An 11,251-nucleotide genomic window follows, 5' to 3' on the forward strand; every position below is an offset into this window, starting at 1 on the left:
ACTTTTTTTCCTGAGAAATCAGGTGCTTTGTGCCAAGATTTTAATTTATTTTGAAATGCTGCTTTCTGCCCAAAATTGTCAGCAGATTTTCTCTTAAAAGTGCTTAGAGTTATTGCAATATTAAAAAGAAAAATTACCTTGCTTTTATTACTTGCTCCACACAGTGAGCTACTCACAGGGGCCAAAGATAAGCACTGAGAACTGAGTGCACTTTTTAATTATATCTCCTTAATATAAACCCTCTTGTCTCCCTTTGGTTTTATGGCACCTCCATGCAAAGCCAAGGTCAGGAAGAAAGCAACCACTTCTCCTTTTGCTTTTTGTTAAGCGAAAACTTTGAGTGTCACCAAGTATTCACATTGGTGAGGACACGATGGAACTGAAAAAAAGAGGTGGATTGTGGAAAACTTGACTGACTTCTGGAAAAAACACAAGTTATCCCTGTACTGACAGAAGGGTGTACACATGGATTTGGGGACAACACAATTGTCCCACAGGAGGCACCTCTCAGGGCCCAGCCTAACACATTTCTCTGGGACATTTTTTGAAAAAAAATCATCAGTAAATAAAAATTTAAATGCCAATTTATTTATTTTAAGACTGCTGGTTTTCAGCCATTTAAAACTCTTCCTGCCACCCTGAGAAATGCTCAGTAGCCTCCATGTTTCTCCCTGGTTGATGGTAATTTTCTGGTTTTTGACAGAGAAAAAAAAAATCATTGAAAAATGGTGAGAAAAGGTCAATATATTCAGCCCGCTTGACTATGAGTGTGCAGGAATAATACTTAGTATTGCTGTTTTAATTTGTCCTCCTGTAGCATCTGTATTGTCTAACAAGGGTGTATGTATACATATACAAATATAAATACACACAAACTCTCAAAACCATTTTTATCAAGGGCAATATGGCAGCTACATAAATCTGAATTATCTTACTGCCTATACCACTTTAGAATAAATAATAATAATAATAATAATTTAAAACAAAATGTATTCTAAAAATTGTAGAATAAGATAGAGTAAGAAAGTAGACAAAAATATTCAAGGCATCATTGGCCTGAGCAGCACCACAGGACCAGGATCAGCTGTTGTGTCACAATGGGCCACCAGTGATGCCAAACTGGGTTAAAGCTTGGGAAATAAATATGCTCTATCTCTAATGCAAACAAGTAGCATGGAGGAAACGAATGTGTTTGTCCACGAGAGGTCCCCAGAGCCCTGTATAATCACAGGATATTCCACGAATTCCTCTTCTGTGTTGAAACGAGAGGGGTGTTAGAGATGGGTTTAGCTTTGCTCATCCATGCACCTTTGGAGGGAGAAGAGCAAGAGGCACTAGAGGTCCTCACAACCACAGACTCGGTGGTGGTTTAATTATCAGTCCTCCTGCATGTATGTACCTGTAGAACAGCATGGAGCCAGGCATGGTCTGAACGCACCACGGTCAGCCCACCACAGCCTGAGACTGTCACTGGGATGCAGAGAGGGAGCAGCAAGTTATGGGGCCTCTGTTCATTGCACCAGGATTTTTCCAGGGTGGGTTGGATGCTCACACTCCCTCATCAGCTCATGGTGACCCCCCTGTGGGCCCCCTATGGAGCCAGCTGGTTTTGGCATTCCTCAGCTGGGAGGAAGAGGACGGATGAGACATGTGAAGAAGGGACTTTTTTTTTTTTTCCCCCAAAGGGGAAAAACAAATGATTTGTAACAGCAAGCAGTTGCATCTATGCTATCTGAGGAAAGAAAAATACACATTAGCCCATGGTTCAGGAAAGCAGCTAAGGAAGAGAGCAAACATCACTCATTATTCCCAGTTTCTGGGATGCATCTCTTGATTACACAGTTTTACAAGTTTTGGGGCAGTTTCTTTAGAGGCAGTATTAGCTTTAAGATTTGTTTTGATGCTCTCTAGGACCAGAACAAAGCAGCACATCATAAAGCCAACCCTGAAGGAGCAGGTCACTGAAAGCTGCCCATGGCATTCACAGCTAGCCAGGGGAAAAGTTATTCTTCCTTGTGAAATCATCTTAACTAGTATCAAGTAACTGGTCAATCAATGGTGGCACTGCAAGTTGGGGGAGGTGTCAAGTCCTTTTTTTAATCGTTTTTAACTGGAGACTTCTAATATGCTGCAGGACGTTTGCAAAAAAAATGCTGTCTTAGCAAATAAGCTATTACTTCAGCAATTTCTCTGCTGAAATAATGGGAATTCCCTAGAAGCTGCTGACCTTTCAAGACTGTCAACTTTTTTAAGAGTTTGCAAAACTTTATTATTGAAACATGAACACTGAATTCCTTACAAACATTTGTTTTTTACACATGTTGCAGAATAGTCACATATGGTACATTTTGATTCGCAACATTCAGAAATCAAATGGCATTAAGTTTTGTTTCTATAATCGCCAAATATTTCTGCTTTAATTAGTTACTGAGCAGGAGGCACAGTTCCTAAATGTTTACCACACAAACGTTATTATATGTAAATCCCCATCCAAGAAGAGTTTGTAGAACAAACATGTTCTGAAAGTATTTATACATGATAATGGGCACATTTTGAGGATCTATTCTCAAAACATCACAAGAAATGATTGTGTTTCTTTCTGTCTATCTAAACTTCAAGTTCCATATTGTTTGCCAGTCCCATCACTTACTTCCTGAGGCATATTATTTCTTCAGCCTCAGTAACTGCTCTTCTGAGTAAAGGGAAGGACAATATCCAGTCTATGTATATGATTCCCACAAAATATATCTCTGTCCTGAAAAGCCCCCATTCTCAGCACCTGTAGGTTCCTTCTAGCATCCTGTGAAGAAAGAGTAAAACAGAAGAAACAAATTAAGTAACTTATTTTTAAAAACAGAGCAAAACTATTTTTGCAGCTCTTCACTTTCTCTGTTAGTCACAGTGACTGCAATTCGCAGAGGGTAAGAATCGAGGGCCTTAAGGGGTACAGGAGCTGCAATATGCTGAATTAGCACTGGTTTTACCAAGTGCAGGTGATCTCTAAAAACGCCACGTAATCATAGATGGAATATGGATATTGGTGACCGTGTCAAACTGAGTTAAGGTATGGTTTGAAACTTGAACTGCCTGCAAAAGGCCCAGAGAAAAGGTGGGGAGGAGCTCAGCTTTTGCTCACCACAGGCCTCAGACCAAGACAAAGGCCTTTTGAAAGGCCCAGCAACCATTTTTTGCCTTTGGCCAGCCTTTTTAATCATTAAATTTCATCAGACAATGCCACGAGGACAGCAGAACTCCACCCCACGAATCTCAAAGAGGAATAAAATAAACCTTTACCTCCTGTAACGCTTATTCACCAAATCCCCGTCGGCTGTCGTAAAGCAGGGCATAAATCTCCATAGCTAATACCTTTGAATATTCTTCCCTGGAAATCTTTTCCCTCGCTTCCTTTACCGAAAATGGAAACAGATCCCTGAAAGATAAACACGGTGTGTGAGAGCGTGGGCTCGGCGCACCCGCAGGCCCTGGGGAGCGGTGTCGCGGGGCTCAGTGCTCAGCACCAACTTCCTCAGATCACGGCCCCGTGGAGCCTTCACGAGGGCAGAGGCCCCCCAAAGATCTGGGCTTCGAACAATGAATGCCTTAAGTGTGGTTTTCGACCTTTTTTTTTTTTTTTTTCCTGATTTGTGGACCATTAAAAGCGTTCCAGCAGGGACACAGGATACCCTTTAAAATATGGAGATTTCTGTGTAGCATATGTGAACTCTTCTTTCTTTCTCCCCTTTCATGGAGCCCCAGGGAGCTGCTGAAAATGCTGGCCCTGGGAGATCAAACAAGCTCGGGGTCTGTGAATCAGACAGGGGAAACAAATTCAAGAGACAAGACCCTACCGGAAACACCCTCCGGAGTTGTTCGAAAAGACAAATTGGAAGTGCAGGTCCCAGCACGCCGAAGGGGGAGAGACAGCAAAACCATCCTGAACTTGTGGAAGGAGAAGGCCGCAGCCTGAAGGAATGCTTTTCTGTGGGACTGCATTGCCAGCAGTGACAACTGCTGACATGGAAGGCAATGAACACATCTGGGTGCTTTCCTGCTCCTGTACACGTTTGTCCATCCACTTGTACAAAATTGTCCCAGATCCTCGCTCCTCAGTCGGTGAGAGCTAATGAAGTGCCACAGACACCATGAGAAACTGCTGAACAATCACAGCAAACAGTGCTTAAACAAATGTACCATATACATGTGAGCAAGAAATTATTTAAATTAAAAAATAAAAAATCAGAAAGAGTCTCCAAATAATGCTTTGGTATTCTTTTCATTGAGAAAAACCCACTTCCAGAACTTCCTACTTCCAGTCCCCTTAGTCAGCAGAGACTGGGCAAAGTACAGCTCTGGGTTTTGGTAAGCTCCTATTGGTAACTCCTGAGTATTTTTACAGCAAGATGAGTGTCCTAAGAGTTCAGCCCAGACTGGTCCTGGTGAAGGAAACTCAACACAAGCTGGAACAATGGAAGAACCAGATGTTTCAGTCTGATGAAGTCCATGAACCCAATTAGCATCCACTTGCCCTGTCACAGCAGAAACATTTGCTGTTTACTTGGCTTGTCCATGGAAAACCACCAAGTTTCGAAGGAAGAGATGATAAATGTATATGCAGAGCTGAAGTATTCCTGTGAACATCATCTCATGCCTGCTTGTGTGCAGAGCTGGGCTTCTTTTGCATTTTGCATCCTTTGCCACTATGTCCTGCTACTGATGATCAAGAAACATTTATATCATTACTATTGAGCTGTAATCCTTCCAAAAATACTTTATAATTGTCGGTGCTGCATTGCACATCACCCTTGCAGAGCAGCACATAGCACTTCAATTATCCTACGGGGCATGTGATGAATATTTTCTCTCTGAGGCAAATGTAACAACACGGAAATAATGTTTAAGGAACATTTTATCCACAGTTCATTAAGATGAGGGATAATTGAGCTAATCATCACTCAGTGCTTCTCCATTCTCTCCAGAATACCAAATCGTCCAGGAGCAAGTTGCTGTACTAAATACCCAGAAAATGCCAACTGCAGCTTGAGCTGATCCAATCATCACTATGAAACCCAAAGACAGTAGAGATTTGAAGAAAAAAAAAACTTGCTATTACCATCAGGGAGTATTCAAAGTGGACATTTGAAATGGGGGATTATTCACAACCATTGGACTCTCCACAGTCCAAGGCGATAATTTCCCATCCAGGACATGCAATACAACCTCTGCAAAAATAGCTTGATTGTGACACATGTCCCACCCCAGAACATGTAAAGGCTGCTGTAGGTCTGGACACAGCTCACCAGAGGCCACGAGGGCCCACAGGGAAGCTGCGACGAAAGGAAAGCAAACTCTCGGGTTAACTTCTAAAGAATGCTGCTATAGAATTGGCTAGACAGTTTCTTCTCTAGAGTTTTCCCATGGGTAAAACACAGACCATAGCTCTTCCTTCCCATGAAAGGCACTTTGATCTCCTTTCATGAAATGCTTTATGTATTTTGGGAGTTAGTGTAATAGGCTCTGATGGCTCAAGGCTCTTCCTCATCCCCAAAACTCCTTTGTGTCGGTATTTGTTCTGAAAGCCTCACACATGGCTGCTCTAAGTGCACACCAGATCAAGAGCAGTGTATTTATGGCTTTGGGAAAATCTCATTATAGATCATTTAAAATATTATGAAAAGTGTTTTGTGTGGCTGTCTTGTCTTCATGCGAGTCAAACCCCATGTAGTCACAAGGCTGCCTGACATGTACAATTAGCCAACCTCCGCATGAACACCAGAGTAACTGGTCATGGAAGTGACAAATGGACTCTGTGTGTAACTACAGTTGTCAGGCATTTTCCACCTGAGGACTTTCTTAGGTCTAGGCCTCTGTACCACGAACTCCTGTACTTCATAAAAGGGACTGGGCTGTCCCCCATATCCAGAGACAGAGGCTCACCAGCGAGTTGTGAGACCCTTCACAGTCCCAGCTTCAGAAAAATGCCTTTTTCAGTTTCTGCCTAAATTTCTTCCCAGCCGGGCTTGCTGCAATTCCACCATGAACACGTGGCAGCAAATCACGCTGTTGCTCCTATTGACCAGATCTCCCACAAACAGCTGCAGAAGGACCCAGTCATGTCTGATGGGACTTATCCTTAGGTATTTGGACTAAACAATGCGTCACCCCTTCTGTCAGCCCAGCAAAAAGCAGCGAGGCGATACTGGGGCTCCCACGAGGAGAACACCATCAGGAGAGCAGAACATTTCTCATCAGCACTGAGATGCACAGATAAGTCTTACAACTGTACCAAGCGACTCCAATTTTCTCACCTCTGTGCGTTACGACATTTATTCACAACTGTTGTTTTGGTGTGGAGAGTGTGGTAAACAAGGCTGTATCTGAAAAGTCACTCATTTTGTTAATCTAATAGAGGAAGGAAAACATTCCTGGCATTATGGTTTTATCAGCTTATAAACATGTGGTAGAAGCCTACATGCCTTAGAATAACAGCAGAAACAAGACTGGGAAAGGAAACATTGAGCTCTGGATGCTTTGGTAAAGACAACCAGCAGCACAGCACATCGTGTAACCTCAGAGCCTTTCCCACTCCTCATCTCTGCAAAACACGATTAAATATTCCTAAAATTTAGGGGTTGCTAATTTTTTTTATTTTTTTTTTTTTTGAATGGCTTATCAACTGATTATCCAGCCTTTACTTGAAGGAATTTCCCATGCTTCATCCCAAAGGAAGGGTTAGAAAGTTAATCAAAATGTATTAAGTGTGCATAATTTGGCTCATTTTGCAGACGGAAAAGAAGGATCTTTTCCAAGGAAAATGTTTCACAGAACCAGTAGCAAATATCTAATGCCTAATTTTTTTGAATGCAGCAGATGATGACTGAAGAGAACTGTTCACACACTTAAACGCATCCATGTTTAAAACAAAGAAACAAAAAAAAAAACTAAATGTTTTAACTTTTATTGACTGCAGAAAATAAAAATACATCATCATCTCCTTGCTTGGTACCATGCCTTCAGCTGTGACATTGTTCACAGGTGCTCCTGCCCCAGCTGCTCAGCCCTGTGCTTTTTGGGTAGCTGGATATTTCATCCTCCTGGAGCTGAGCTGTAGAGTCCTATCTAGACGTGTTGTTTCTGGCCCTTCAAGGTGCAAGCAGGATAACACCAAAAGCTTTCATCCTTCTCCCATCCCCTTCATCCTTCCATGCCACCTGACACATTACATTTTGCTGGGTTTGGTGAACCAGGGCTTGCTCAAGTGACAGTCACATGAAGGTTGAAACCAAAGCAGAGTCTGGGCTGAGGTTTATTTGCTTATAAAAGTGATGTTCCCTCCTATTTGAGGCTGAGAGGTTTTGGAAATTATAGTTCTCTTCTTTATAGCACTCACTTCATCCCAGGTCTGGGAGAAACTCATTTGTGTGGTGTTCATTGGTATTCAGGTCACTCGTGCAGTAGCAGGGATTTTTTTATTTTTATTTTTTACTGTATAATTTAACATTTATAATTTTGTTAATTTCTTAAAAATCCTTAAATTATGGTTTGGGTTGCTGAGTTTAAATTGGTCTTTTCTTAAAAGACAGGATCAAGACTCCGAGAAACAACAAAGAATTTGAAAAACTCAATTTTTGGTAGTGAATGGCACCACCTTAAAACTACTGTAATTATCTTCTGCTGTCTTCTCCTTGTGTGGGTGTTTTTTCACCAGTGCTGGAGTTCCTGCTTTGGCAAAGATTGGCCAAGATCCCCTTTCAGCCCTGTTTTGAAGAGTCAAACTTTACAGGGATATGGGCGGTTATTTATACTTGCAATTGAAAATTTCTAATTAACAATTTATAAAGCCAGTTTTATGGAGTGAGCTCTCTGCATGCCACAGAAGGTTCCTCCATAGTCATGAGACCACAAAGGCTATAAATTTACAATGTATTTTAGAAAAAAATAAAAGACAAACAGATGACAATAAAGGAATAAAAAATAAGAGAGAAACTAAAAAAGGCTTTCAAGACTAAAAGCTGGATGAGAAAACTAAGGTCAGCTCTCAAGCAGAAGGAAAAAAGAAGGGCAAAAAGTTAGTCATTGTGATGGAGCCCGGATATGCCGGAAATGCCTATGGATGTGGAAACCAAAGTCACTTGGTCACATGCAAAGAAATCTCCACCTTTTTGAGCCTCTCCAGATGGCGAGTCGTTCTGCAGAAGCAAAATTTCACTCCAGCCCCCAGGGCTGGCACAGCATGGGCTGCAACCAGCCCTTCTCTTCTGTCAACATTGTCTTCTTCAAATCACATCCGATGGACGTCCGTCTGCAAACCCAGTTCTAACACCTCTCCCAGCTGGGTGGCCTTGCTCCAGAAGTCCCTCACCAGGCTCAGATGTCACAGGGGATGTGACAAGAACCTCAGCCATGAACCAGCCCCAGGTTTATCCTGCACGGGGCCATTTCTGAATTGCTCTGACCAAAACTTTTCGTGTCAGGACTCAAGACGTGCTGCCCCACATGCAGCTACCGAGCAATATATAAGAGGACACTCCAGAAGAGCACTGCACTCCTACTTTCCACTCAATATCTTTCCTGGAAAACACGATAAATATGTGAGCGAAGCTGCTGGGACATGTCAGATAAGCATCTCCACCCCCTGCTGCGGATTAAGGAAAAAAAAAAAAAAAGCCATTCACTGCTCAGCATATTTGGAAAGTCTCTTGTACACAGAACAGACACCTCCAGACGTCTCCATCGGTGACGTTATTTATAAGTGGACCAAACAGCTTGTTAGGCTAATTGCTCCTGGAGGGATTTAACTCTATTGAGAAGGCCTGAACAGGGCTCAACTGTTCCAGAGCATTAGCTGCCACTCCTCCCTTTGATTTACATCACTCGTAAAATTTTATGGCCAGATTAGAATGAACTTCACTTGCACTGTGTTTTTAGGAAGGTTTTTGTGCTGTATAAAAGCAAAAATCAATGCTGTAACTAATTACAACCTCAACCAGGAAAGGAAAATCCCTCCAATGGAGAGGGGGACGACCCAACTCCCCCCCAGAACAGATGCCTTTGGAGGCCCTGCTTCGGACACCTGAGCTCTTAGTCTAAGCATGTTAGGAAAACAGCAATAATAAAAAAAGCCACAATTTAGGGAAGAGCAATTTTGGATGGAGAAAGACTAATGTGGCTTTTTATGGTAAACAAGAGGGAGCACAAGGGTTCCAGTAAATAGGAGAAGGGAGTGGGTGGTTATCAGTCACTTAGTCTGGAATGTCTTTGAGTCATTTGGCTGCTGAGCTCATTTTTATGGAGGGAAAAGTCTACTTTTGAAATAATTGGTTGCTTTGCGGAGATAATTTGGCCATAGTATGCTTTTTTTTTTTTTTTGATAAATTATGGAACTCCCTGGGCTTCAGTTAATCAGTCACCTTGCTTCACCAACTGTAAAGCTAGGACATAAATCCAAAAAAAAAAAAAAAAAAAGACTTTTTTTCTTCTTTCTTTTTACCAGTGAAATACAGCATCTCTGCAAATGGCTTTTATATCTATGCATACATGAAAGGCTGCAAAAAAAGGAAGGAGAATAAATAAGCCTAGTAAAATATTTACCGTTCTAGACATCAGTAGCCAGGGCCAGATTGATGGGAAATGCTTAGTTTGGGGCTGACAGCCTCTAAATGACCTTGTTACAAGTGCCTCAGTCTTGAAATTTAACATGCACATAAGCTCCAGTGGGACGTGCAAGTGTTTTGTGCAAGGATTTTGCCGTGTCAGGCACTGGACCATTGACAGCAGCAGGAATTACAGGTGCTCGGTTCCTCCCAGATGTGCAAAATGCAGATGCTGGAGAGCAGCTCATCCCGACGAGGCTCCAGCTGCCCCCCTTTGTGCCGGACGAGAGCAGATCGTATGCTACATTTCACTTCTGGCCAGGATTTTCCTCCGTTTACTGCTTTTTTTGCTCAAAATTAATGCTTTTGGGCTGCAGAAGCATTTCCCAAGATGGATTTTTCCACCAAGAAAGGAGCCACAAGAGAAGGACCACTTCATACGGTCAAAGCGTGGGGCTTGGTAGATTTATTTTAAATTAAATAAGTTCTTCCATGTGTCCTGGACACAAGCTCACTATAAACTAATTTGAAATCCATGGAGAAAACCCCCAACAGTCAATTTTTCAGTCCTTCAAGCTGAAATACCTTACCAGTAGTTCATCACCTGGCAAATAAACCTGCCAGCTCAAAACTTTATTAATCATTTTCTGTACCCTGCTTGAACTTTTCTAAACTGAACTCAGGAGTACTCTAATTCTCCATCCACTGGTACCAAAAGAAACAAGTAAAAAAGCACAGAAGAAGAAGAGTGAAGGCATCTTCATCCTCCTCTACCTCCTCTACTGCTGGAACAGAAACTTCAGGGATGATGTTTTGGGGGAGATAACTGCTGTGTCCCCCACAGTATTCCTAGGTGTAGTCCAATTACTGCCAGCTAGAAACAGTCAATATCTTGCATGATGAGATAGAGTTTAAGTTTTTGACTTGGACGGGGATTTTTTTTACATCAATTCCTCCAATTCTCACTCCAGCGTAACAATTCACAAATTTTCTCATTATCTACATTCTCTGAGAGAAGCACACCTCCAAAGATTTTTAGATTTATTCTAAAAAGAAAAAAAAAATGCAAAAAGGAGAGATGATAAAAATTCCACAGAAAAAGTAGCAAATGTTCCTGAGATCATAGCAAAACAAAGCCACATACTTAGTAGGAACAAATTGTGATGTATAACATTGTTATTTTTCTAACCTTTCTAAAATTACCTATTTGACTGATTTCTTATGTGTAAAAAGAGGCATAAGGCCTTTGCTTCTGTCAAAGTACCATTGTCTCGAATAATTTAGAAGCTCTCTGTTTCAGTGCAATGAAGCTTCCAGCTCACAGACAGATTTAAGACACCTTTAAATTTGTGCAAGACTCCCAAGAATGTGTTTCTTAATACCACTGTAACCAGAGATGTATTTATCGGAGAAGTCCGGCTAAGATCCAAAGCTCTGAATCAATGCCTGTCCCAAAAGAGACACAGTCATAAGGCTGCTTCATGCACACAGCCGATGCCTCGGGGGGCAAGGAGGGGCTCCATGGCCAAACCTGTGTGGGGTGCAGCTCACGGACACCAGTTGCACCAGTATGGCACCACAACCTTGAGAAACTGCTAACTTGGAAGGCTGAATTAATGACAAAAGCCATATGTGCCTCCAACTCTTTGCTCAATAACACA

Source organism: Anas platyrhynchos, chromosome 12, assembly GCF_047663525.1.
Source record: "Anas platyrhynchos isolate ZD024472 breed Pekin duck chromosome 12, IASCAAS_PekinDuck_T2T, whole genome shotgun sequence".
Taxonomy (NCBI): Eukaryota; Metazoa; Chordata; class Aves; order Anseriformes; family Anatidae; genus Anas; species Anas platyrhynchos.